A 27672-nucleotide genomic window follows, 5' to 3' on the forward strand; every position below is an offset into this window, starting at 1 on the left:
ATATCAAAAAAATTGTGCACCATGATCAGGTAGGATTCATCCCTGGGATGCAAGGCTGGTTCAATATACGGAAATCAATAGATGCTATTCACCACATCAATAGACTTAAAGATAAGAACCATATGATCATCTCGATAGATGCAGAAAAAGCGTTCGACAAAGTACAGCATCCCTTTATGTTCAAAACACTAGAAAAACTAGGGATAACAGGAACTTACCTCAACATTGTAAATGCTATATATGCTAAACCTTAGGCTAACATCATCCTAAATGGAGAAAAACTGAAGGCATTCCCTCTAAAATCTGGAACAAGACAGGGATGCCCTCTCTCACCACTTCTATTTAATTTAGTTCTTGAAATACTAGCCAGAGCAATTAGACAGACAAAAGAAATTAAAGGCATAAAAATAGGAAAAGAAGAACTTAAATTATCACTATTTGCGGTTGACATGATAATATATCTAACCAACCCAAAAGGGTCTACAAAGAAACTGCTAGAGTTAATAAATGAATTTAGCAAAGTGGCAGGATATAAAATCAACATGCATGGATCAAAGGCATTCCTGTATATCAGCAACAAAACTTCTGAAATGGAAATGAGGAAAACCACTCCATTCACAATATCCTCAAAGAAATTAAGATACTTGGGAATCAACCTAACAAAAGAGGTGAAAGATTTATACAATAAAAACTACAGAACCCTAAAGAGAGAGAGAGAAGAAGATCTTAGAAGATGGAAAAATGTACCCTGTTCATGGATAGGCAGAACTAACATCATCAAAATGGCGATATTACCCAAAGTTCTCTATGGGTTTAATGTGATGCCAATCAAAATCCCAATAGCATTTCTTGTAGAAATAGATAAAGCAATCATGAAATTTATATGAAAAACAAAAGACCCAGAATAGCAAAAGCAATTCTAAGCAGGAAGTGTGAATCTGGAGGCATAGCGATACCAAATTTCAAACTGTACTACAGAGCAATAGTAACAAAAACAGCATGGTACTGGTACCAAAACAGGCGGGTGGACCAATGGTACAGAATAGAGGACACAGAGACCAATCCACAAAATTACAACTTTCTTATATTTGATAAAGAGGCTAAAAGCATGCAATGGAGGAAGGATAGCATCTTCAACAAATGGTGCTGGGAAAACTGGAAATTCATATGCAAAAAAATGAAACTGAATCCCTTTCTCTTGCCATGCACAAAAGTTAACTCAAAATGGATCAAGGAGCTTGATATCAAATCAGAGACACGGCATCTGATAGAAGAAAAAGTTGGCTACGATCTACATACTGTGGGGTCAGGCTCCAAATTCCTTAATAGGATGCCCATAGCCGAAGGGTTATTTGTTTTTTGTTTGTTTGTTTGTTTTACATGTATATGGGTTTTTTGTTTGTTAGTTTTGGTGTTAAGTTTTTTGACTTTTATCTATCCTGGAGATTAATGCTCTGAGGTACAGGTTGAAAGGAAAGTGACCACAACACTCGGAGTGACCAAGAGATCTTTATTGCAGCAGTGAGAAAAAGGAGGAGGAGAAGAGAGAGAGAGAGAGAGAGAGAGAGAGAGAGAGAGAGAGAAAGAGAGAGAGAGAGAAGAAGAAGAAGAAGAAGAAGAAGAAGAAGAAGAAGAAGAAGAGAGGAGGAGGAGGAGGAGGAGGAGGAGGAGGAGGAGGAGGGGAAGGAGGAGAAGGAGGAGGAGGAGGAAAAGGAGGAGGAGGAGGAGAAAAGAAAAGCAAGAAAGAGAGAGCAAGAGCAAGAGAGAGGGGCTCGGCAGGGGTGAGTTTTTATAGCCAAAATCTGATGGGGTCTCTGGTCTGCAAGCTGCCTTGTTGGCATAAAGTAATTAGATCATACAGTAGTGTCATCTTCTGCCTTCAGGCAGGCTGGGCAGGGGCTAGATTTGGGTTTCCATTGCACAAAATGGGTGGGGGTCGAGTGTTCAGCCTTGAGTGGAGTTGAGAGTTCAGATTTGAAGCAAACAGGTGACAAAGGACCAGACAGAGGGGGGTTTAAGTGCATGGGTCATCCTGCAGCTAACATTATTCAGCCTGTCCTGCAGACAACTTAGTTCAGCCTGTCCTACACCTAACACAGGTGATGAAGATTTTCTCCCATTCTATAGGCAGTCTCTTCATGATCTTGATTGGGTTTTTTTTAATTGTTGTTTTGTTTTATTTTGGTTTTGGCATTGAAGAAGCTTTTTAGTTTGATAAAATCCAATTTATTGATTCTTAATTTTAATTCTTGTGCTTTAGGCATCTTGTTGAGGAAGTCAGTTCCTAAGACTACATGATGTAGAGTTGGCTCTATATTTTCTTCTAATAGTTGCAGGCTCTCTGGTCTAATATTTAAGTCCTTGATCCACATCAAATTGAGTCTTGTGCAGGGTGAGAGTTAGGGTTTCCATTTCATTCTGCTACATATAGATTTCCAGTTTTCGTAGCACCATTTGTTGAAGAGGCTATCTTTTCTCCAATGTATGTTTATGGCACCTTTTCTACTATGAGATAAATGTATTTATGTGCGTTTGTCTCTGTGTCTTCTCTTCTGTTGCATTGGTCTTCATGTCTGTTTTTATGCCAATACTGTGCCATTTTTGTTACTATATGTCTGTACTATAATTTAAGATCTGGTATTGTGATACTATCTGCTTCACTTTTCACACTAAGGATTGCTTTGGCTATTCTGGTCCTCATGTCTTTCCAAATGAATTTCATGACTGCTTTTTCTATTTCTGTGAAGGACATTGTTATAGTTTGGATGTGAGGTGTCCCTCAAAAGCTTGTGTGTGAAACAATGCAAGAAGGTTCAGAAGAGAAATGATTGGGTTGTAAGAGTCTTAACCCAATCAGTGAATTAATCCTCTGATAGGGATTAACGGAGTGGTAATTCAAGTGGTATGATATAGCTGGAGGAGGTGGGAAGTGGAGTGTGGTTTTGGGTACATATTTGTATCTCACAAGTGGAGATCTCTCTCTCTGCTCTCTGATCACAATGTGAGCTGCTTCCCTCTGCCACACTCTTCTGCCATAATGTTCAGCCTCACCTGGAGCCCCAAGGAATGGAGCTGGCTTTCTATGTACTAAGACATATGAAATCATGAGCCCTCAAATAAACTTTCCTCCTCTATAGTTGTGACTAAAGTTCGGGTCCTTTAGTCACAACTGCAAAATAGCTGACTAGACTAGATATCATTGAAATTTTAATAGGAATTGTATTAAATCTATACAGTGCTTTTGGTAATATGGCCATCCTTTTTTTAACTCTATTTTTTAAAGTTGTAGATGGACACAATACCTTTATTTCATTTATTTATTTTTATATGGTGCTAAGGATTGAACCCAGTGCCCCACATGTGTTAGGCAAGTGCTCTACCACTGACCCACAAACCCAGTAACAATATGGTTATCTTGATAATATTAATTGTACCTATCTAATAACATGGGATATAGTTCCATCTTCTAAGTTCTTTTTCAGTTTCTTTCTTTTGTATTTTTGTATTGTGTGGCTTTCATTGTAGATGTTTTTCACTGCTTTTGTTCGATTGATCCCCCCCAAAAAAATTTTTTGAGGCTATTGTGAAAGGGTTAATTTTCCTAATTTCTCTCTCAAAACTGATTCATTATTGGAGTATAGGAACACAATTGATTGATGGGTGTTAATTTTATATCCTGCTTCTTTGTGAATTTGCTTATAAGTTCTAGAAGTTTTCTGTTGAAATTTTTTTGGGTGTTCTAAATAGCTAATCATATTGTCAGCAAATAGGGATAGTTTCAGCTCTTCTTTTCCTATTCATGTCCATTTTAATTTTTCTTTTGCCTAATTACACTGATTAGGGTTTCAAGGAATATCTTGAATTGAAGTGCTGAAAGAGGGCATCCCTGTCTTGTTTGAGTTTTTAGAAGGAATGCTTTCAATTTTTCCCCACTTAGAATGATGTTGGCCTTGGGTTCAATATATAGAAATTTTAAATGTTGAGGTATGTTTCTACTATCCCTAGTTTTTCTAGTGTTTGAATGGATGAATGGATGCTGTATTTTCTCAAATGTTCTTTCTGCCTCTGTTAAGATAATCATGTGATTCTTGCCTTTAAGTCTGTTGATGTGGTGAATTATGTTTATTGATTTCCCTATGTTGAACCAACCTTGAATCTCTAGGTTGAAACCAACTCAATCATGGTGCACTATCTTTTTAATATGTTGTTGCATGTGATTTGCCAGTATTTTATTAATAATTTTTCACATCTATGTTCATCAGGAATATTGGTCTGAAGTTTTCTTTCTTTGTTGTTTCTTTGTCTGGTTTTGAGATCAGGGTGATAATAACTTTATAAAGTGAACTTGGAAGAGTTTCCTCCTTTTATATTTTATTAAATAAATTGAGGAGGACTGGTATTATGTCTTCTTTGGAGAGCTGGTACAACTCGACTGAGAATTCATCTGGTCCTGGGCTTTTCTATGTTGGTAGGCTTTTGATGGCATCTTCAACTTCATTACTTGAAATTGATCTGTTTAATTTTTTTTTCTTTTGGTACCAGGTATTAAACTCAGGGGCACTCAACCACTGAGCCACATCCCCATCCCTATTTTATATTTTATTTAGAGACAGGGTCTCACTGAGTTTCTTATGGCCTTGCCATTGCTTAACTTGTGATCCTCCTTTGAACTTGTGATCCTCCTGCCTCAGCCTCTTGAGAGGCTGTGATTACAGGTGTGTGCCACTGTGCCAGGCTGTTTAAATTTTTTATATCCTCCTAATTCAATTTGGGCAGGTCATATGTCCCTAGAAATTTGTCAATGTCTTCAAGATATCCTATTTTATTAGAGTATAAATTTTCAAAATACTTCCTGATTATCCTCTGTATTTCAGTGGTGTGTATGGTGATGATTCCATTTTCATCATGAATTTTAGTAATCTGTATTTTTTCTTGGTTAGCTTGGGTAAGGGTTCATCAATTTTATTTATTTTTTCAAAGAATAACTTTTTGTTATGTTGATTTTTATTTTTTGTTGTTGTAATTTCATTGATTTCAGCTCTGATTGTATTTATTTCCTGTATTCTACTGCTTTTTGGGTTGATATGTTCTGTTTTTTTTCCTAGGGCCTGGAGATATAGTGTTAGGTTGTTTATCTGGTGACTTTCTATTCTTCCAATGAAAGAACTCAATGCAATGAACCTTTTAGAATGGTCTTCATAATGTCTCAGAAATTTTGATATGTTGTATTGCTATTCTCATCTACCTCTAAGCATTTTTTTTATTTTACCCCTGATTTTTTTCCCTCCTATTCATTGGACATTCAATAGCATATAATTCAGTCCCCATGTGTTGGAGTAGCTTCTATTTTTATTTTATCATTGATTCCTAATTCCATTATATTATGAGCTATAAAATGTAAGGTATTTTCTTTCTTTTTCTGTTTTTTTGTTTGTTTTTTAATTTGCTAAGAGTTGATTTGTGGCCTAAGATATGGTCTATTTTAGAAAAGGATATGTGTTTTTCTGAAAAGAAAATGTATTCAGTCATTGCTGGATGATATATTCCATATATGTCTGTTAAGTCTAAATCATTAGTTGCATTTTTTATTTCTATAGCTTATTTATTTTGTTACTGTTTTGAAGATGTATCCAGTGATGAGTCAGGCATGTTAAAATCACCTATTATTATTATGTTGTGATCTATTTGATTCTTGAAGGTAGAAAGAAAGGTTTCTTTTGATGTATATGTATGCACCATTGTTTGGGGCATAAATATTTACAATTGTGTTGATGTATAAATCCATTAAGCAGTATGAAATGACTTTCTTTGTCCCTTCTGATTAACTTTGGCTTCACATCCAAATTATCTGATATGAGAATAGAAACCGCTGCTTGTTTATGAGATCCATGTGAATGACATGTTTTCCCAATCCTTTTACCTTCAGTCTGAGGATGTCTTTGCCTATGAGGTAAATCTCTTGGAGACAGCATACTGCTGTATCTTGTTTTTTCTTCCAATCTGCCGGTTTATGTCTTTTGATTGATGAGGTTAGGCCATTTCTGTTCAGTGTTATTATTGACAAATTATTTTTATTTCCTATCATTTGATTAATTTCTGGTTTTTAATTTGAATTAATTTCTTCTTTGATTAACTATTTTTCTAGTGTAGTTCTTTCCTTTTTTAGTTTATACTTCTATTTTTTTATTTCTTCCTCATGAAATAATTTATTGAGTATGTTTTTTAGTGCAAGCTTTCCAATTGTGAATTCTTTTAACCTGTTTTTCTCATGAAAAGTTTTTATTTCTTTGTCATTTCTGAAGCTTAATTTTGCTGTGTATTATATTCTTGGTTGGCAAACATTTTCTTTCAGAGCTCGGTATATGTTATTCTAAGACCTCCTAGCTATCAGGGTCTGAGTTGAGAAATCACCAGAGATCCATATGGGTTTCCCTCTGAATGTGACCTGTCCTTTTTCTGGAGCAGCCTTTGAAATCATATCCTTACTGTGTATATTAGGCATTTTCATAATAATGTGGTTTGGTGTGGGCCTGTTGTAATTTTATATATTTGGGGTACTGTAAGCCTCCTGTATTTGATTTTCCATCTTATTCTTAAGATTCGGGATTTTTTCAGATATTATTTCATTGAAAAATTTGTAAATTCTTTTAATTTGTATCTCTGAACCTTATGTGTCCTGATAAATTTTATATTTGGTCTTTTCACGTTATCTCATATTTCTTACAAGTTCTGTTCATAGTCTCTTAACATCTTTCCTCCATGTTCAACTTCATTTTCAAGATTACATATTTTAGTTGGGCATGGTGGTGCACATTTTTAATCCCAGTGCTCAGGCAGGTGAGGTAGGAGGATCGCATATTCAAAGCCAGCCTCAGCCACTTAGTGATGTCCTAAGGAATTTAGTGAGACCCTGTCTCAAAATATAAAATAAAATGGCTGCATTGTGGCTCAGTGGTTAAGTGCACCTCCGTTCAATCCTTTGAAAAAAAAAATTATATATTTTGCCTTTGTTGCCTGAAACTCTATTTTCCAAGTGTTCTAGTCTGCTATTGATAATTTCCATTGAATTTTTAATTTGGTTTGATTCTTTCATTTCAAGGATTTCCACTTGATTTTTTTTCAGAATTGCTCTTTATTGAGGTGATCTTTCACTTCTTGTATTTTCTCCCTGATTTCACTCCTTCTGTCATCCTTTCCCTCATCGATCTGTTTAAATATGTACATCCTTAACTCCTTTTCTGACTTTTCTTCCAGCATGGTGTTGATGAATTCTGTTATGGAAATTTTTTGGTTTGCTTGAGGCAGTTTTTTCCCTTGCTTTTTTCATGTTGTTTGTGTGTCTACCCATATAAGAGTTTGGATCTGTGGACTTATAGTGTCCCTGAAAATTTCCAGTACTTCACAATTTAGGGGTAAACAAGTAATTACAACAACCAATGCAAACAGTATACAGAATTAAATCAAATATTTCCTGTTATGACATCTACAACGTTAATTGTCAAAATGAACAGAAATGATGTGATCAGTTATTGCCTACAGTAAAACATTAAGTTTGCAAAAGGGTTTACAATTTTGAATGGTGAACAGGGAGAGAAACAAAGAGATATAAGATGTGATGGTTATGAAGGCGGAAGAGAAAATAGAAGTAAAAAAAATCAGATGAAGAGTGAAAGAGTGAACAATAGAGTTTGTTAGCAGAAGAAAAGAGAGAAAGAGCATTAAGGGAAATAGATGAGAGAAATGTGTGTGTGTGTGTGTGTGTGTGTGTGTGCGCGCACTCGCGTGTGTGTATATATATATATATATATTAAAAAAATAAAAAATAAACAAAAAAAGAATGAAAACCAAAACTGACATGTACTAATCAAATATCATAGCCCTCAAAAGCCCGAGCCATGAAAAAAACTGCCTTCAAAAAAATGATAGAAATGAGAATAAAGAGATAAATATATATATGTCCATGAACCATTAAGCTCAAAATTAAGCAGAAAAAAAGAAAAGTTCTTGATGAAAAGTTAAAGAATTGTGTCCATTGAAGTTCAAAAGATTTCAGCTTCCTTTCTCAGCAGTGTTAGGTGGGGTGGGTTCCACTGTGATGTCTGTTTCACCTTCATTGTGGGATTGCTGGAGTTTGAGATTAGATCCCATAGACATGGGAGGTGAGATTTAGGATTAGGTAGGCTCTAGGTTCTTTGTTGAATGGTGATTGGTCTGAAGATTTTAAATCAATGCACATCCATGACACAGCAGTTGCTAGTCCCTGCTGGGAAACTACTTCCCAAGGATCTCCCCTGGCTTCTGCTCATGTGGCAGAGGATCCAATTCTTTGCTCCCTTCATCACCCATGAACCCCTTGTTTCCTGGTCTTGCTGGTTCAGTTTCCAAACTCAATCATTCCTGCCCCTGCCCTTTCAAGTTCCCTGCTGGTCACATCTCTCCCACCTGGTCCTGTAAGTCATTGGATTCAAGGGGAAGGGAGGCTCCCAGACAATTTGCATGACCTGTATTTTCCCACGTAAACTCCTCTTTGAGACTCTCTCTGATCACATAGACACTTTCTTTGTCCTGCAGTGTGGGTTTGACAGGCCCAAACTTTGGAACCCAGCATGGGTTTACCAAGAATCAGCCCCTGTAGCTGCTGGACCCCATGGCACAGCTGGAAAAATGGCTCTTTCTTCTGTCCTCCATGGGCAGCCTGGAGAGACACAGTACCTCTCTTGCACTGGGATAATGAGCAGCATGATTTGCAGGTCAGTTGGCTGTCTCTTTTTATCTCTGACCTCTCTATACCCAAACATGCCATAGGCCTCCGGAAAATTTGGATTCCTTTAATTCCCTCTTCTCTCCACTTTGCTTGCAGGGAGATCACTCTGGTTGACATTGGCTGTGGTGGTGGCAGCTGTACTGGGTATTATTTTCTTATTTTATTATATCCAATCTCCTGAATCTCTGATCTGCTTTGACTATCCATTAATAATTCCCAGTAATGTCCTCCACTTCTTTTTACCTACCTTGCTGAAAATCTGCCTATCTGCTTTCTTGGTTTCACACCATAGAGCAGCCAGGAAACTGACCTCCTCTATTCCATCATCTTACCAAACCTCTCATGATCAATACTGTAATGCTTGGCTACTGTCATTTGGTGTTTGAAAATATCATTTTGGAACAAAATATATGAGATACTTAGGTAAACAAATAGATATTTTCATTTTCTGTGATTCAATAACTGGATGTGCTAGAACCTCATAATTAGAGTCTGTGCTAATTTTCTTGACTTTTTAATTCTTTTCTTCATGCATTACATAAGAATTCCATTTATTTAACTCTTCAAATTTGTCATTTCCTGTCTATTTCTATAACTATCTCCATGGTTACTTAAATTAATGTGAAAATACTAGATTTTTGAAAAAAATACCCAGACATTTATTCTTCTAGCAATTTACCCGGAGAAAGTATGTCATTTCACCCAAAATATATAACATGAGAGAAATTCTTGAGAAACTGACCCTTTTGCCTAATTACAACTTTTAGAACTAGTAAATGTTTTGTCCTGAATGAAGAAACTACATTTTGGAATGCTATTATAAATGATACATTTCATTTATTCAACAAATATTTATTCCAGATCTTCCATGCTCCATTTGGTGGAAATGTATCAATGAATAAGACACATATGTTCTTCAATGGCTTTTCACTTTAGCATGGAAGGTAGATATTAAATGAATAATTATGGAATTAATTATTTAGTTTCAATTTTATTAACGTTATGAAGAAAGAGACTTGTTGATAGAGAGTATATATTGAGGGATCTAAATTAATGTGTTGGGCCAAAAATAGTTTTACTAATGAACTGTTATTTAAGCTAAGACCCCAAAGATAAATTGGTATTAACTTTATAAAAACTCTGTATGTGCACACATATCTTGAGGGGTTGACTGGAAAAGCCAAGAGTTTGGTTAATTTTAAGAAGTAAAAGTGGAATGGTGGTTGGGAGTCATTTTGCATGCCTGTAATTCCAGCAGTTTGAAGCCAGCTTCAGCAAATTAGCAAGATCCTGTCTCTAAGTAAAATATAAAAAGACCTGGGGCTCAGTGGTTAAGCGTCCCTGGGTTTAATTCCTGCTACCAAAAGAAAAAGTGGAATAATGTGTCTATCAGATCCATTCCTGACTTTCTATGATCTCATCTCAATTCAGGGGCTGTATGCCTGAAAACAAAATTTTACATGCTCTTGTCAACACATTTATGTGTAGTTCATTTCTGCCACTGGGCCATACTGGCAGGACACTAGAAAATAGGGGAAATGAAGCCCCTCCTCCCTCTTCTTTTCTGTTTCTAGTGTGGATTCTAATGTCAGCAATGGAAGTGGTAGTTTCTGGACTCCAATAGTCATCAGAAAATTTTGGCAGCATCTGTAGAAACGGCAGGTGCCTATTTAGTTCCAACAGGAGCAGGGACAGGCACAGTGCCTCCAGCATGTCTAAGGGAAGTTGAGATTAGTGGGCTCCAGTCCAAGGGGAATAGTAGCTCCTCATCTGCAGGTTATATCTCACCCATGGAAATGATTATTCAATTCTTTTTTTTCGGATTGTACATTAACAAATACAGTAGAAGAGTGGCATAAAAGCCAAGCAAGTGGGCTGGGGTTGTAGCTCAGTGGCAGAGCACTTGCCTTGCATGTGTGAGGCACTGCATTTGATCCTCAGCACCACATAAAAATAAACAAATAAAATAAAGACATGCTGTCCATCTACAACTACAAAACAAAACAAACAAAAACCCACAAAGCCTAGTAAGACAGAAAAGGGCCAGGTAAAGCAGCTTCTTATATGTTATATTATTTTGGACTTCAGCCTAAGACTAATGGGAAGCCATTAAAGAATCCTCAGTATAGAAATGACATGGTAATGACATGATCAATTTTGATTTTTAAAAAGAGCAATCTGACTACAATAGAAAGAATGAATTGGTCAGAATAAGAATTCTAAGAATTGAATTAACTGAATTCATGAATCAGTTAATACAGAAATTCAAATAAGAAATGATGGTAGTTTGTCCTAAAGTTATAAAAATAAAATAGACAAAGCTAAAAAGGAACAGGTAGGACTTAGACATTGGTTGAATATAGAAGGTATCAGTAAAAAAGTCAAGGATGATTTTGAGGTGTCTACCATGAGCTCTGGGTTGATGGTAATAACATTGACTAAGATAAAGCAATGAATTTTTACGAACAAATAGCATAATACTGAATTTGCATTGCACATGACATACCCAAGCAAATATGCTAAATACAGCCTATATGCAGATAGAAAACTCATAATGTAAGTCTATGATGGGGAGATAAATTTAGAAGTATCAGCAAAGTGATTGTACTTCAAGTCATATAAGTATATGAGATTGTTTAATGCATCATGAAAAGATAAAGCTTTATCATGAGAAGTGGGAATATTTAAATGACATATTAAAGAAAATGCAGTGCCAGCAAAGTAGATCAGGGATTGCCAAAGAAATAAAAGGGAAATTAAAAATATGATGAATTATAGAAACAGAGAAATAAGAATATTCTAGAAAGCAGGAATGATCAATTAGGTTGATTACTATGATAAAATGAGAGCATTGGTAATCTCAGCAAGAGTAAGTAACAGAGGGGCTGGGACTGTAGCTCAGTGGTAGAGCCCTTGCCTTCCACATGTGAGGCACTGGGTTCAATCCTTAGCACACATAAAAAAATAAATAAAGATACTGTGTCTATCAACAACTTAAAAAAAGTTAAAAATTAAAAAAAATTTAAAAAGCAAGTAACAGAAACCAACTGTGGCTAATATAAATAGACACTGAACTTAAAAGATATGAGATAGTTTATGAAATCTCTAGAAGGTGTGATCCAAGGGGTTCGATCCTCAGCACCACATACAAACAAAGATGTTGTGCCCGCCGATAACTAAAAAATAAATGTTAAAAAAAATTCTCTAAAAAAAAACTAGATCTTAATAAAATAGCCAGATACAATGCCGAAAAATCACACTGCAGAAGTAATCAAGAAAGGAGACTATTAATGTAGCCACTAGACATAAGCTGCCAAGGAGAAGGTTTGAACTGTACATTAGGTATCACCTCTTAACAATGCTGCCATTGTCATCTCTGGAGCATAATTTCCCTCCCCATCACCATCACCAAACAGACTGGCTTCAGTGCCACATGATTCTTAAACCAGTGCCTCTGATTTGCCTTGTGGAAGATATAGAAATTATACTGAAATTAATGGAAGGTGAGAATATGAGAAGAACAACTATAGGTAACTTTTTCAAGGTATTTGTGAAAAAAAGTAAGAGAGCAGTAGATTAAGGGCAATGTGGTATCCCCAGAGAGTTTTTGAGATGATGAGGATTTAGCAAATAGGGAGAAGCTGATGATATTAGGAAGTTAGAAAATAATCCATTAAAAATGCCTAGTGGTATGTCGTCTAACATTATTCTGGGGGATACTAAACATGGAAAATAAAATAGAAAATCTGGAGGTTTAAATGTGAGAAAGAAAGAGGTTAAGTTGTTACTACTTTAAGGTTATATAATTACACATGTGATTAATTAAAAACTCAATTAAAATCAGAATTCAGTAACTACAAAATTAATACACAGAAGTTAATAGTATTCATATACTGAAATGATGAATTAGAATATCTAATAAAAGACAGGATTTACTTAAATAGCAATAAAAATGATAAAATATACAGAAATATGTAAAATTTATATGAAGAAAAATTTAAAACAGAAATCAAAAAAGAGGTAGAGAATACCATAAGAATTTTCTTTCCATTTTGGGGGGGAGGAAAGGACTTTCTAAGTATATCATAAAAGCCAGAATATATAAAAATAAAACTTTAATATACCTGTTAAATTTTGATATGAACAAAAAATTGCAACACATATTACAAAAGCTGGTTTTTATGAATAACTACTTTTTTTTTTTTGGTGCTGGGGATTGAATCCATGACCTTGTGCATGCAAGGCAAGCAATCTACCAACCAAGCTATATCCCCAGCCCACTTCACTCAACTTTTAGTAAACACAATATAAGAGAATATATTTGTGATAGTTTTATGTTAGATGAGTATGATTACTCTCACATATATTTTGGTGGCAGACTTTTTGGCAATGTCTATCAAAATTAATCTCACTAACTAACCTATAGATACGTTTTTGCATATGCAAAATAATGTACAAATTTTGTAACTACAATATCATTTATAATAGTAAAAGTGGGAAGACAACTTAAATGTTTATCAGTAAAACCAGGTTAAAATAGAGGAAGTTCATAGTTTATGCAATACAGTTAAAAAAAGAATGAACTAATACTTCATAAATTAATATTGTCTCTAAGATAAATTTTAAATGAGAAAAGCAAGATGCCTAACTGTGTAAACTGTGTGTGCATTTTTTTTAGTACTTAAGAAAAAAATGTGTGTAAACATTTATTTATGCATAACTATCCATAGAATAGAACAGGTGACCGGGACCAGGAATGGAAAAGAGATTTTTAATCATATTCTCTTCTGTAATTTTTGAACTTTGAACCAATTATACATTGCTTTAGCAAAATAATTGAAATCTGAGAACAAAATATGCAAGTGAATAGACTCCATATAATATGTGCAGAGATTGTCCTTGAATAATAAAAAGAAATGTTTTCTCTGTTTTTACAGGTCAAAAAGAAGAGAGAGGGAGATGTAACACTGATTTGGTTCAGGAGGTTGAAGAAATGTTCTTTAATTATTTTTTAAAGAGAGAATACAATGTCATGAGAATATAGGTACAGCAAGGATGAAGTCTGAAATAACTGAGTGCAGAAGAATACTGATCGTAGTAATGTAAAATTGCATAGCAGTTGGTAGTAGAGGTTAGTCCTCTCTGATCAGCTGTCTTATATTTCTTCATGAACTCTTAGCGGCTGGGGTGCAATATGAAGGTAAATGAACATGCCATATTTTACGTTTTTACTCTGAAGAGAAGCGCTGAAGATAAAATAATCTCTGATACTGTAAGGATACCCTCAGAATGGGTGATTGAACTGCAAGGGAAGGCCACCCTGGTAGTGAGAAGTACCATTTTACTGTTTTCCCCCATCTGTCACACAGAGACAAGAACAAATTTAAAAAGAGTTTGCTTATAAGGAAACAACAGAAATACTGTTTGATTTTCTTAGGTTTTCAGAAGTTTTGTTAGATCTTCACAAAAAGTTCAAGCGCCATCTATAAAAACTATAAACAAGTTGTCAGCTTAGTACAGACTCTTTTTTACTTGTCATTCATGTTAAATGTAGCATAATATGAACCTGTTTTAAGAGGTTTTTCAGAGGAACTTTAAAAAGAACAGTATATTATACTGAATTTTTAAAGTATTCAACCATTTCAGTCAAATGTTGAAGTAGAGCTATATCCTGAATCGTGGTAGTTTATAATTACTAAAATGTTAGAGTATAAAGGCTGTATCTACTGTTCTTGAAAACTTAGCTGTTAAAAACTTGAAGCTCATAAAATAACACATTATTATTTTTAAGCTTTTCCTTCAAATATAGCACTCTAATTCTTCTTGTAAGGTGCTTTTGAAAAAATCTTAATTTTTAAGATTGAAAATAAAGTCAGAAGTTTAATCTTGAGGCATAGCTAAAACTCTTAAAATTATATTTGAGATGACACAATAGTTTACTTTTATTATGATAGCACAATCTCTGATTTAAAATGAAGGCGATATTCATTTCCTGAAAGTCTGTTGCTGCCAATCTACATAGGAAGTGCATTAGAAAGCCCTTACTTCCATACTGAGGTAGTGCCTTGTCAATGCCCAAGTATTATTTCACCTAGTGATCTTTATATAGCAACAATATAAAGGCTTTATCTTCAGAGTTGTCACTGGAAAAGGTATTTTCCTTGTGCTGGGCTCAGAGAAAGAACTTGACTGATAAGCCTTTTATAATTAAGTTTTAGTTCTGTTTTAAATTAGATAATCTTCAGTGATGGGCCAATAGTTCCGTATGTATTTATGTGGGGGGATATTCATTGTACATCCTTAAAACACTATTTTTTTTTTGCTTTTCCATAAATAGGACAGTCCCATTGCATAGAACCCAGTCTTGTGAAGAATTATGAAAACAATGCATTTTTAATTAAAATTACATAACCATTTAAATAGTAAACAACATCAAATATGTTTAAAATAAAATATATGTCGTTTTATCTAACTGTTGCACTGTATAAAATTAAAAACAGAATCTTGAGATGAGATGGTATCTTTTTTGTTTCTAGATGATGAGTCCAATATACTTTTTTATTGCTTTGTTTTGTTTTTATGAAACATAAAGCACTTGTTTATTATTGCTATAATCAAAGAAAAATCTCTTTTTTCTTTTTAAAATTTACTTTAATTAGATGTATATGACAGCAAAATGCATTTTGATTCATTGTGCATAATTGCAGCACAACTTTTCATTTCTCTGGCTGTATACCATATAGCGTCATACTCTATGTGCAGTCTTACATGTATCTAGGGTAATGATGTCCATCTCATTCCACCATCATTCCTGCCCCCATGCACCCTCCCTACCAATATACTTTTTGAATCACAGAATTCTTAGTTCTAAAAGGGCTCAACTCTCTTCTCCTCTTTTGTACACAAGGAAACTTAGACCTGCAGATTTCTCACTTATTGCTAGGTTCACAATTGAGGCCTCCACAGCAAAAGACAGATTAAGAGAAAATCATATAAATTTATTTAATATAAATGTTATATAAGTGCCATAGAAATCTTCATAAGGAAATGAAGACCCAAGTAACAGGTAAACCTGTATATATTTTATGCTAGGCCTGATGGAAAGTAGATAGTCATAGAGAAATATAATTAAACAGAAGATATATGATTGATGATAAACTGGAGGGATTTAGCAAGACTTGTTTGTTCAGTTTCTTCTTTGTGTCCCTGTGATTTCACAGATAAGTATTTTCCTTTCCTCCACATAGGGGGAGAGTCTCTCTCACTCATGAAGTTCTTATGACCTATTTTCAAGGAAGTCAGAGAATCTTTTATGGCTTGTTTCAGGGGAGAAGGGCAAGAGAAGCAAGTGAGACTTTCCCAATTCTGCTGTTTTCTCAAATGCCAAGGTGCCATGTTTTGGGGAAGTGTGTCTTGAATCTCATGAATTTGCAAGCTCTCCCCTTATTCAGGGGCCTCTATCCTCTTTCTTCTGCATCTTTCTTTCTGAAATATATGTACGGTGGAAATGTTTGCTTCTACAAGTCTCGGATTTTACTTGAGTCAAGTATTTCTCTGCAGGTACTAGTCACAAAGTACCTCAAAACCACATTAAAAGCTAAGATTTATCTATCCTTCTGCTTCTGAAGGTGAGATCCTGGGTCTTTGAGAAAACTAGGATGACATTGTGATCTCTTGGACTCCAGGGGATGACATGACAGAAAGTGTGATTGTTCAATTACCACCTTGTTGTATGGAATCTTAGTCTTCATTGCTGTTGGGACAGCCTCAGGAGCTCTCTGACTCACAACAAGGGCTGGCAGTATGGTACAACAGCAAGACCCAAGGCTCTGGTATCAGAAGACCAAATTTGAAACTCAGTTTCCCTATTCATTAATGCTCTATGAACACATCTTTTAAACTATTTCTTAAATTCTTAAAATGGTGATAATAGTACTTACATCAAAGACATGGTTTGAAAATCAGGTGGGATATTAATGTTATGTATAAGCACTATGAAACTGAGAGAACAAGTTATAAATGTGTTAGCTTGATAATTATTAATTTAATTAAGGGTGGATCCAGTATATACCTCTTTTGAAGAAGATAAGATTTCATGAATTTTTAACAAAGTTCCAAAGTGTAAGTAAGAAAATGTCTAGAAAAATTACTCCTTTATGTTTTTATGTTTTGTGTTCCCTCTACATTGCTTGTATTAACAGCAAAGGTGTAATCAAAAAAGGGTTGGGATCTATTTATCATATTAATCAGACTACCTCCTCCATTCATATTGATGTATTAAATCTATTTCATACACATATAAAGGAAGGTTTGTCTGGCTCATTGCTTTTGTCTTACTTTGTCACTTTAGTATGCCCCATTGACATCAAATAATGAAACATTTTATTTGGGATCTTTTCTCTTTGTGCTAGAAAATGCAAGTTTCCTGGATGAAATTGGTTTTAATGCTGAAAAATGAATATCTCTACTTACAAATAAATGCTCACACTTTTCCATTACATTTATTTTGCAGGTATATAGATATGCTTAAAGATATTTTTCTATCAGAATACTTAGGAGAACAATCTTTCCAGAATATCTAGAATCATTTTCAAATATCTTTCAGATGTTCATACGTGTATTCCCTCAGAGAAGCCTCCCCTGACCCTCCCGTCTAAATTGTGTAGTTATGATTATTTCTTCATATAGCAAATGCTCTTTTGATTTATTGGTTAACTTATTAGAGCATAAGTGTCCTTAAGACATTGTGCATATTGTCATCCCTCATGTACATATTCGCCACTTAGCTAATACATAGATGCACTCAATGAATATTTGTTAAACAAGCAAATAGTAAAGGCAAAGAACAGACAATTCTTTTAATGAATAAATTCCCTATTTACTCACATTCCCCCACCTTCCATTAAAAGACAGGTATAAAAAAGAGAAAGAGAAAGGAAAAGGAGTGATTTAAAAAGCATTCTTGTCCTGAGATTTTTTTTTTTTATTTTGTTTTCAAATTTCAGATCCTAAACCTGAAAATCTGGTCCAGAGGACTGGGGTCAGGCAGTTCATGAAAATCCAGTTTAGTTGTTGTCCAGTGTTTGTGGGAAGATTACAGACACTTTTTCAGCTGTTTATGCAAAAGTCCAGGAGGGAAAAGGCAAATAAGGCAAACCAGTGAGAGACATCTGGGAGGCAGCTGGGAAGTGAATCCTGGCTCATGCTGCACTCCCCACCCTCAGGTGGAGCTCAGGCAGACCAGACAAGCTTGGCTCTCAGTCTCTGTTTGGCCCCCTTTGTTTGAGCTGGTGAGAACAGGGGAACATTCTACCTCATACAAAATGTTCCCCAAAGAAAGGCAATGCTGCTAATTATAAAACTAATGATGTTTTTGTAGCTCCCATGTAACCTGTCCTGAGAGTCATATTTATTATCTTGAAATGAACACATACACACACAGTATATTTGAAGCAATATCTTTTTTCCTCTTAAAATGCATGTGCTTTTGGATATGTTTTGATCATCTGTGGAGTAAATAGAATTAGTAACACTTTTGCAAATTTGATTTCTAATGATATGAACCACAACTCTGGGTTACCCTTCTATGTTTGTAAAGAAGACAGTTTCGTGTTAGTCATTAAAATGAAACCATTTAAAGCATGGTTTCTATATAGTCAGGGACTGCACCTCCAACTTTATATGTTCCATAGGATACTGAATTTCCTGTTACACTACCCAAATATTATAATACTTGATATTTGAGGCATACTTTTTCTTATAAGAATTTCTGCCATATTCTTTGGCTCAGGGAATAACTGGGAAAGTATGTGTACTCAAAGGACTCTTTACAAAGCAAGACAGCCCATAGTGACCTACTGTGTCACTGATATCCACAACTCAAAGATGTACACAAAGAAGTAGAAAGAAAAGCCAGGAGTTGCCTATTGGTCACAGGATGCAATTCAGTTACTGGCAGTTTGCTTTTCTCAAAATTAGAAAGAAGCATATTGAAAGGACTCTCCCTTGTATGATGAGGAATATAAGTCATAGGGTTGACTTGGGTACAAAGGAATTTACCAGGCTTCCCAAAACTTCTCCAGACCTGATAAGGAAGAAAGGATGATGAGATCTTATCATTCTAACCAAGAAAGGTAAAGTAGCCATAAAGAAGTCATTTCATTTGTACAAAAAGAAGTCTCGTGAAATAGGAATGATGGTTCCAACAGCTGCTTACAACCTGTGTACAATGGAAACAAGTAGAATTTTAACACAGTATTCCTACCATATGTGTACTTTGTTAACTGAGAAGTAGTTAATGGAAGGTGAAAAGTCTAGGTAAGTTTACCTACAAAGCACAAGATCTCCCAACAGCCTCATGATGCCCACAATGCTATCCAGGATGACTCCAGAAGTCACTTTTGGACTAGCCACAGAATAATTTCCAAAGTCATGCAGGATCAAATATGCACTGTTTCCTTGTTTACTTTATACTCCCACCTCTTCTCCCCACATTCATGCCTACATACCTGCACATATCACTAACAGGTAATAGAAACATAGAATCTGTAAAGGGCTGTAGAGATCGTCCCATTTTAAAATGTTTGCTTTTCATTGACGAAGGCCACGGGTGTACAGAACTGAATCAATCTATTAATCTGATGTGAAAAAGAGGATGCTGTACAGGGTAAGATAAATGAATTAAAGTCTAGGACCTGTTATTAAGGAGACTGAGAAAATCAACCAATCTATTTGAGCCTCAGTCTCTTCATTTAAAATGAAGTTTGGATTACAACCATTGTTCTGAAAGAGGGGAGGGAAGGTGAACACAACCTTTCTAGTTGAGACCTTCAGGAAAAAAGATAATTAAATCTAATTCTTGATGTTCTAAAAATCCAATATTCTAAATTCATGGCACAACAAAACCTGTGTTTACAAATGTGTTCATTTACTTCTTTGTGGTTCTGCAGTAACTTTATTTCAAAAGCTTAATAAAGATGAAGGAAGAAAAGGAGAAACTTTGGGAGTGTCAGTGGAGAACAAACATGTCAGCAGAGAACAAAACAAAACAGTCTCCTTGTTTAATGCCATGCCAGATTGTTAAACCTAGCTGGATTTAATTACTCTGACCATGATGACCTAAGTGGACCAACATATAATCAGTATAGCTTAAGAAATCAGTGTCTATTTCCTAGGGAATCGAGATATTTGGGTTGGTGATGATACAGCTCATTTTAAAAAAGCCTATACATATATGATTCAGCTATAATTTACTATAGAATTAGAGTGCATGTTATAATTCATTTTTTAGTGCAAAACCTCTGTCAGATACAAAACTCTATCTCCCTGATAATTCCCATGAAAAACAGGTCAAATTTCAGTGGAAAAAATGCTAAAAAGCTAGATATATCAGTTTCAGCCCATTTCCCTTGATTATTTTTTCATTTTTACTGAATTATAATTAATTTTTTAAATATTTCCATTTTTTTTGAGAAACAAAAGTAATATTCATTCCAAATCCAGGTTGGTATCTCTTTATTTTTTGCCTTTTTAAGCACATATTTCCAGTGTAGCTCCATTTAGAGAGAAAATTGTCAATATGATTTCATAACCTCACAATAGTTTGTGGGTGGATTGTCCCACCAATATGATTTGTAAAAAATAACTAATAGACTTTGATTTTTTAGTAATTTTATGTTTTCAGAAAAACTATGCAGAAAGTGCAGAGTTTCCATTCTTCCCCAAATCTCCCCTATTATTATTAACATCTTGCATTGGTACAGTATTTACAACAGATGAGCTAATATCAACACATTATTAATAATCCAAGTTTATACTTTATATTAGGGTCTACGCTTTCTGCTGCACAATCAATGGGTTTTGACAAATATGTAATGACAATTCTTTTTTGTTATAACTGTTCTAAGAGACTACTTTGACTAAACAAACTGACATTAGTTTATAGCAGCAATAAACATATGTCATATAAAATTGCCTACTTGCAAAGATTTTCCACTGTCCACTACACATTGTTAATTACGTTTCATTTTAAAGCATCTTTAAAACTCAAAATTTTTATCTTCTTTCCTAGAAAATTTCTCTCTCCAAGTGTCTGGTTCTGTTGTTGTCACAACCTGGCCACCAGGCAGAGCAGCACCTACTTTATATATCCTGAGAGCACGATGGGGCAATGGCTGCTTAAATGATAGGGAGTGTTATTAAATCTAACTGGTTTTACCCTTGCTTCTGTGTTGTAATCTCAAAACAATGAATTTAATATTAATTATATTAGACTAAGATCCCCCAAACCTAGTGCTGATCTTAACCTCGATATCAACCATGTGAGACTTCAAATTCAGGCCTCTACCACTTAGGGATTCAGTTTCTATGAAATGGAGATGTGAAGTCAAGTGATCTTTCAGGTCCTTTCCAGCTGGAATATACTAATTCCTCATTCTCTTTCTTTCCCTATCCTGGTGCTTTTTCTTTTTCTTCAATTTTCTCCATCTTGCAACTGCATCACTCAAGTATTAACTCATTTACTCATCTGAGAACTGAAGTTGAAAATTTAAGTCCCTGCACACACCAAGCAGGCAAGGTAGAGAGTCACCAACTGGGTGAATCTTATAACCAATCAAAAAATACTTCTCTTACTGAAAAGGACATTACTAAAATCTGGCTTCCTCAGATGACTGCCATGTAGGAGTGTGGACACAGTGATGTCAGCCAAATCTTTTAATAATTCAAGAGAAAGAAAATTTAGATTTCTTTGAGAAATGTTACAATTTTTAAATGTTGACAGCTAGGTTTAGTAAACTCAGTTCCAATCTTCTCAGTCAAGTCTCTGTTAATTATTCTCTATAACCCATTCTTTTATTTTTTAAATTTATATCACTTTGTGCCTAACACTAATCTGGTTTGTCTTCTTAATTGTTTATCCTATCACTCTCCTTTGTCCTTACCTCTTCCTTAATCCATCTTTCTGCCTACCTCTTAAAGCCCTCCATCTTACATAGTACAGTATTAGGTATGTAGTAGATGCTCAATATCAGTAGTGGGCATGCAAAAATAAACTCTGTGAAGAAATGCACTGCATTTCCCATAAGTTTTCTTCCAAAAAACCAAGGAGAGTCCTGTAGGACTAACTTGCTGGAGCAGGGTTTTACATCTGAATACAATCTAGTAGCCTCTTCTCTCTGATAAGCAGGAGATGATATAGTATTAGAATTAAGGGTGAGTTGTGGTTAAGACAAAATGCTGATGTCAGAGCCACTAGAGCAACCACAGATATCAGAAGATAAAGAACCAGAAACTCAGGAGTCAGGATGGATTGACAGATGGAACACTAGGCACTTAGAATGACCCATTTCCAGACAGACAACAATGTGAGGGTACTAGAATGATCTTGTTGCATTGTTGCCGCAGTCTGGGCACAAATCACCGAGCCACCACAAAGCACTTGTATGTTCAAACAGGAAACTTTATTGCCTGAACTCCAACAGCACTCCATGCACTCTCCCGGGGAACTCTCTGGAACGCCACCCACGCAGCCCCTCTCCGGCACACCACACCAACCGGAACTCCCTCCACCGGAACTTCACCAACCAACGCAAACTCCCCAGGAAATCCCCGCTAGAACGCGGGGTGCCCTAGGCGGACAGCAGGGGTCTATATACAATTGAATCAATCCAGCATCATCTTAAGGGCTCGCCTCTCAACCATTACTTCTGGCAAAAGGGCAGGGGCCATTCAGACTGGCTGTGGCTCTCAACACATTGTGGCTATGTAGCAAGAAATCAGGACTGAGGGTGGTGGCTGTGGCATGGGAAAATTTACTCTCTGTATCTTATTAGCAAACTTTTTTGTTAAGATCCAAAGAGTAAATATTTTAACTTTGCAGGCCATAAGGTCTCCAATGCAACTAATTAGTTGCTGTTGTTTTATAAAAGTTGCCATAGGCAATGTATAAATGAGTGTGATAGTGTTATGATAAAACAATTTACAGACACTGAACTTTGAATTTTATAAAGTTTTTACATGTCAAATATATTTTTAAAAGTGTTTAAGTTATTCCCAGCTTGCACACTGTACAAAAACAAGCAGTGTGTCATAATTTAGACCCCTGATCTAAAGATACTGTGATGCTATATTATGAAGCTGAGTACTTATTTTTGCTCATGAAACTATATATTAGCATTTGTGAATTGAACTATCTTTGATATAATTTTCTTATGAAAAAACTTGCATGCTTAGTCGTTTTAAAAATAAAATTATTATCCCTATTTGCTTTATAAGACAGTAATCATTTGCTGAATATCTGTTTCTAAAATCTTACATAATTTAGTTCATTCTCACAAAAACCTATGAGACTTGAAAGATTAGTTACTTACTAATAGTTCAGTTAGTTAGTTACTAAGTAATCCAGGACTTGACTACTGAAACAGCATCTGCATACCACTTATGGATGCATATTACTTGAAATTGATAGATGCCAATAATTTTAACACACACACAATAATGGTAAATCATACTCAGTTATCACTCAAGTTTTATAATGTAAGGCAGATTTAAGTGTTGACTAAAATGATATTTGTAAGATGAAATTAGTAGAACACTTCAATGAAAAGTCCATTATTTTGGAATTTCAGTTTATGATGTGATGATCAACAATGAGTGACAGCTTCTCCTATTCAAAACAATAGCACAGAGTAATTCTAAAATATATATTGGATATATATTTTAATAAATATATATTGGAAGCTATGAAATCATTCATAAAGAAGATACAATGAAGCATACATTCACCTAATGGTTTTTTATCTGGGATAGAGGAAAATATTTTATATACACTCAATCTTCTTTAAACTATGATTTATATAGTGTTCCCACATATATTATCATGTTATAGAAAAGTCATCACAACCCTAGATAGTCAGAAGAGCAGATATCATTATTCTTTCTTTAGAAATGGAACTATAAGCCTCAGGCATTAAGTGAGGACTGAAATTTAAATACATTTTCTGTAGATACAGATCTTAAACAGTCATAAGTCCTGTGCAGTTGCATAGAACCCTGCATTTAAAAGACCCTTCTGCTTTGTTAAATGCTACCGTCAACATTTTAGGATTCTTGATAATTTATTAACAAAAGATTCCACAGTTTTATTTTTCAGTGGGTCTTGACAATTATGTGCCCAGTTGACCTTAAGCCAAATTCTGGTTTCTATGCAATCTATATTTTTTCATACTTTCTAAGAATTCTTAAGATGTGTATACAGTATATGGGGATATCAAACCGACCTGTTTAATCTCTTACCCTCAAGTATACTCACAAATGGTCATCTATTGTCCTTAGTAGGCAATAATGAAATCCCTTCAGAATTCTCGTGAAAAATGTCATTTTATCTAGAATTCTATACTTATACAAGCAATCAAATATGAGAATAGAGAGAGAAAAAAATATCTGCAATCATCAAAGAGTCAGAAAATTCGCCTCCAGCAATACAGGGGAGTAAAATCGGAGAATAGAAGACAAGAAGCCCAGGAAATAGTAGCTGCAACCCAGATGAAGAGTAGTCCCTCGAAGGCCCAGGACAGGTAGGCAGCAGGCCTGGAGAGTACTGGGTCCAGATGAAGCTAGCTGAGGTGGAGACATTGTAGTTGGAATGCAAGAGAGTGACTCCGCTGAATAAAACTTAATAGGATGCATTTCAGCAAAATAAATTAAGAATGTTTATAATGCAAAACTGAAAAAATGAAATATCAGTATTATGAATTTCAGTAACAAAAACAAAAATCTGTGTAAGAAAGGAATATAACTAAAGTATAACTATTTGACTGATAGTCCAAACTATTTGACCTTCAGTAAATATACATACCACAGATATTCACAAAACAAGTTTAGGTTATTAAACTAAAAAAATTATACACACACACACACAAGATGTATATATATATATATATATATATATATATATATATATATATATACATATCTTTCAAGGAATGGGGGACTTACAGTGGTGGCTTTATGAGAGTTCAAGCCTCATTTATCAGAGAAGAACATGAATAGCATCTAACGTTGGCAACTCAAAAGTAGCGATATAAACACATTATAAATACAGAAGTCTGAGTGAAAAATAGGTTGACACTGAAGAAGAGGATCTAGGGTTGAAGAAATGCAGGGTAAGGCATAGTTAATATTCATTATAATTATTTCAGTATTATTTGTTTTTCAAGCATATGCACATATTACTTTCATATAATAATGATTAATAAAACCCTCGATTCAAAGTTGAAGTTTCACATAAGTTATTAAAATGATGTAAATGAGCAGACTGGTTGCACTGTAATCTCTTCAGTCCTAATTTTTTAAACTGACCTACATTGTTTTATTCCATGTGTTCTGATTCTTACCTTTCTGGTGGCATTGTTTTAAGATTTTGTTAGCTAACACTTCTAAAGTGATTTCTGGCACTTGGATGGAAGACTTAGTCAATGTTGAAGCTATTTTTCTAATGGGAAATGTTAAGGTACATTTAGTTATGACTTCTGCTTGACATCAAATGACAAGAAAACATAGAAAAGTGGATATTAGAACTACCACTGTGATATTCTATTATAGTCTGCTTTTTAAAAAGTTAGATTTTTTAAAAATCAAAGAAAATTAGCATTTCATACTTCCTAGAGGTCACCAAAATTAAGAAGAAATCAAATACAGGCAATAAAGTTAAATCAAATTTTAAATGTGACAAAAATGAACTCTGAAATGCACACGATATTAATAATTTAAATGATTTGAGCATATCTCATGTCTTTGCCTGGTATCTGATGATATTAACAAAAGAGAAGAATGTTGTGATATAGAAATTTAAATGGCATTTGTTGAGCATCTACTGTATGTCATACCCTGTTGCTAGCTTCTTTCAGATGCATCATCTCCTCCAATTCACCTCATTTATATTGCACAGACAAGGAAATGAGTTTCAGAAATGTTAAATGACTTGTTCAAAATTACACAGGTTATATGGTTAATTTGTAGTTAAATCCTTGGCACCTAATCTGTACCCAATTCAATATGCCATGAGACTTTCAGATAAAGCATGTGAAACAAAAGTGAAGAAAATAAGAGGGATAATATCAACAGGGAACAATGGCCAATGTCTCAAAGTGTTACAATGTTTAAAAAAGCTTTGAGTTGGTAACACTTTCACAGTAAAACTGGATAAGCAGAATTTAAACCTGAATAATAATCTGTGGAGATTTGTATTCAGGTTTTTGTTAAGTAGCTTGAATAATAATTAAACTCCTAAAATCAGTGGTTCTCAAAGTGTGATCTCTGGATTGGTAACACCAATATCACTTGGAAGCTTGATAAAAATGCAAATTCATGGACTCCAGTTCAGATCCAGACCCAGACCCAGAATGACATCTATGCTTCTCAAACTTTAGATGCACAGAAATCACCTGAACAGCTAGTTACAATAAGGATTTCTTGGTCCCACCTCAGAGATTCTGATTCAGTTGGAATGCACTAAGAACTGTGAATTTGTATTTCTAACAAGCTCCTCAATGATGTTGATTCCGCCATTTCACAGACCACATTTGAACTTGAATTGTAGATCAAATAGGTTATCAGTTTTTGTTCAAGGAATGTACAAATGAAGGAATAAATGAATAAACTATTCATCAAGAAAAAGGAGTGGGATAGAGCAGGGGGATAAGTACAGGGGACAGTTAGTCCTGAAGAACAAGGGAAACGGGTGGAACTGTTAGGTGGTACTTAAGATCCCTAGTAGTCAGTGTTATATCCAGAGTAGCTGATGTTTGCATCAAGTGCTTATGTTAGGCAATGATCTATGACTTTTCTAAGCCTTAGCTTGGTATCATTCATCCCACATTTATTAGGTGTAAAACATGGCAATGGAGGAATTCGGAGTTTTTTTTTTTTTTTTTTTTTTCTTTTTAAACAGGGATTGAAACTAGTTTTATCCAAGAAGCTATTAGTCATTGGAGGGAAAAGGAAGCAGGTGGAAATTAATTTCTAATTTTGACCATCTCTTTTTTTTCTCTCTAAGACAATTCCCCCAATGAGAAGTTTGAATAAGGTACTGAGAACACCTTCTTATCTCTCTCTTGCTGTCACATCAGCAGTAAGAAGCAGTTTCCAAGGACATAACTTTTTTTTTTTTAAATCAAGTTTCACGGTATAAAAAAATAAAATTCTAAAAAATGCCATAGCAGAAGAATTTAAGTACAAAACATATTTTATCATCTTTCTACCATTTCCATTTTTTATTCAAATTTGAAAAAAAAGGTGGAAGTCACATTTTCAGATTCATTTGAACATATTTGTTTTCCAGAAAGGACAAAAAATGCATTGCATAATTTGAGGATCATATTTACCAAAAAATACTACCATACAAGAATTTGGAAATACATAGAAATTATCTATTATTATTATCTACCGCATGCTTTTAGGGTAATAGGTTTAGAACAACATTTCTCTTTCAGAGAGAACTAGAAGATTAATAGCATTAGAGAGCAGGGAGGATCTCTACTGGAACTCTCTTTCTTCAGATCAAAGAAAAAGAAAATAAATGGAGGAAATTAGGCTCAGCCATGCATCCTAGATACTACAAAGTATTCAAAAATACAAACCCTAGGACTTTGAAGGAGAGAGAATAGCATCTGGAGGAAAGAACCTTGGTATACTGGAGGTGTTTATTTTTTAATTAATCAAGGATACTGGAAATACCTTTGAAAGCCTGGCAAGGGTGGTACATGCCTGTAGTCACAGCATTTGGGAGGCTGAGGCAGGAGGATGGCTTGTGTCCAAAACTTTTAAGACCATCCTGGGCAACATAGCAAGGCCTTGTCTCCAAAAATAAATATGAAATGCCTTCAAATGTTGGCTGGCAAATCTACACT

The sequence above is a fragment of the Callospermophilus lateralis genome, chromosome 10 (genome assembly GCF_048772815.1).
Source record: "Callospermophilus lateralis isolate mCalLat2 chromosome 10, mCalLat2.hap1, whole genome shotgun sequence".
NCBI lineage: Eukaryota > Metazoa > Chordata > Mammalia > Rodentia > Sciuridae > Callospermophilus > Callospermophilus lateralis.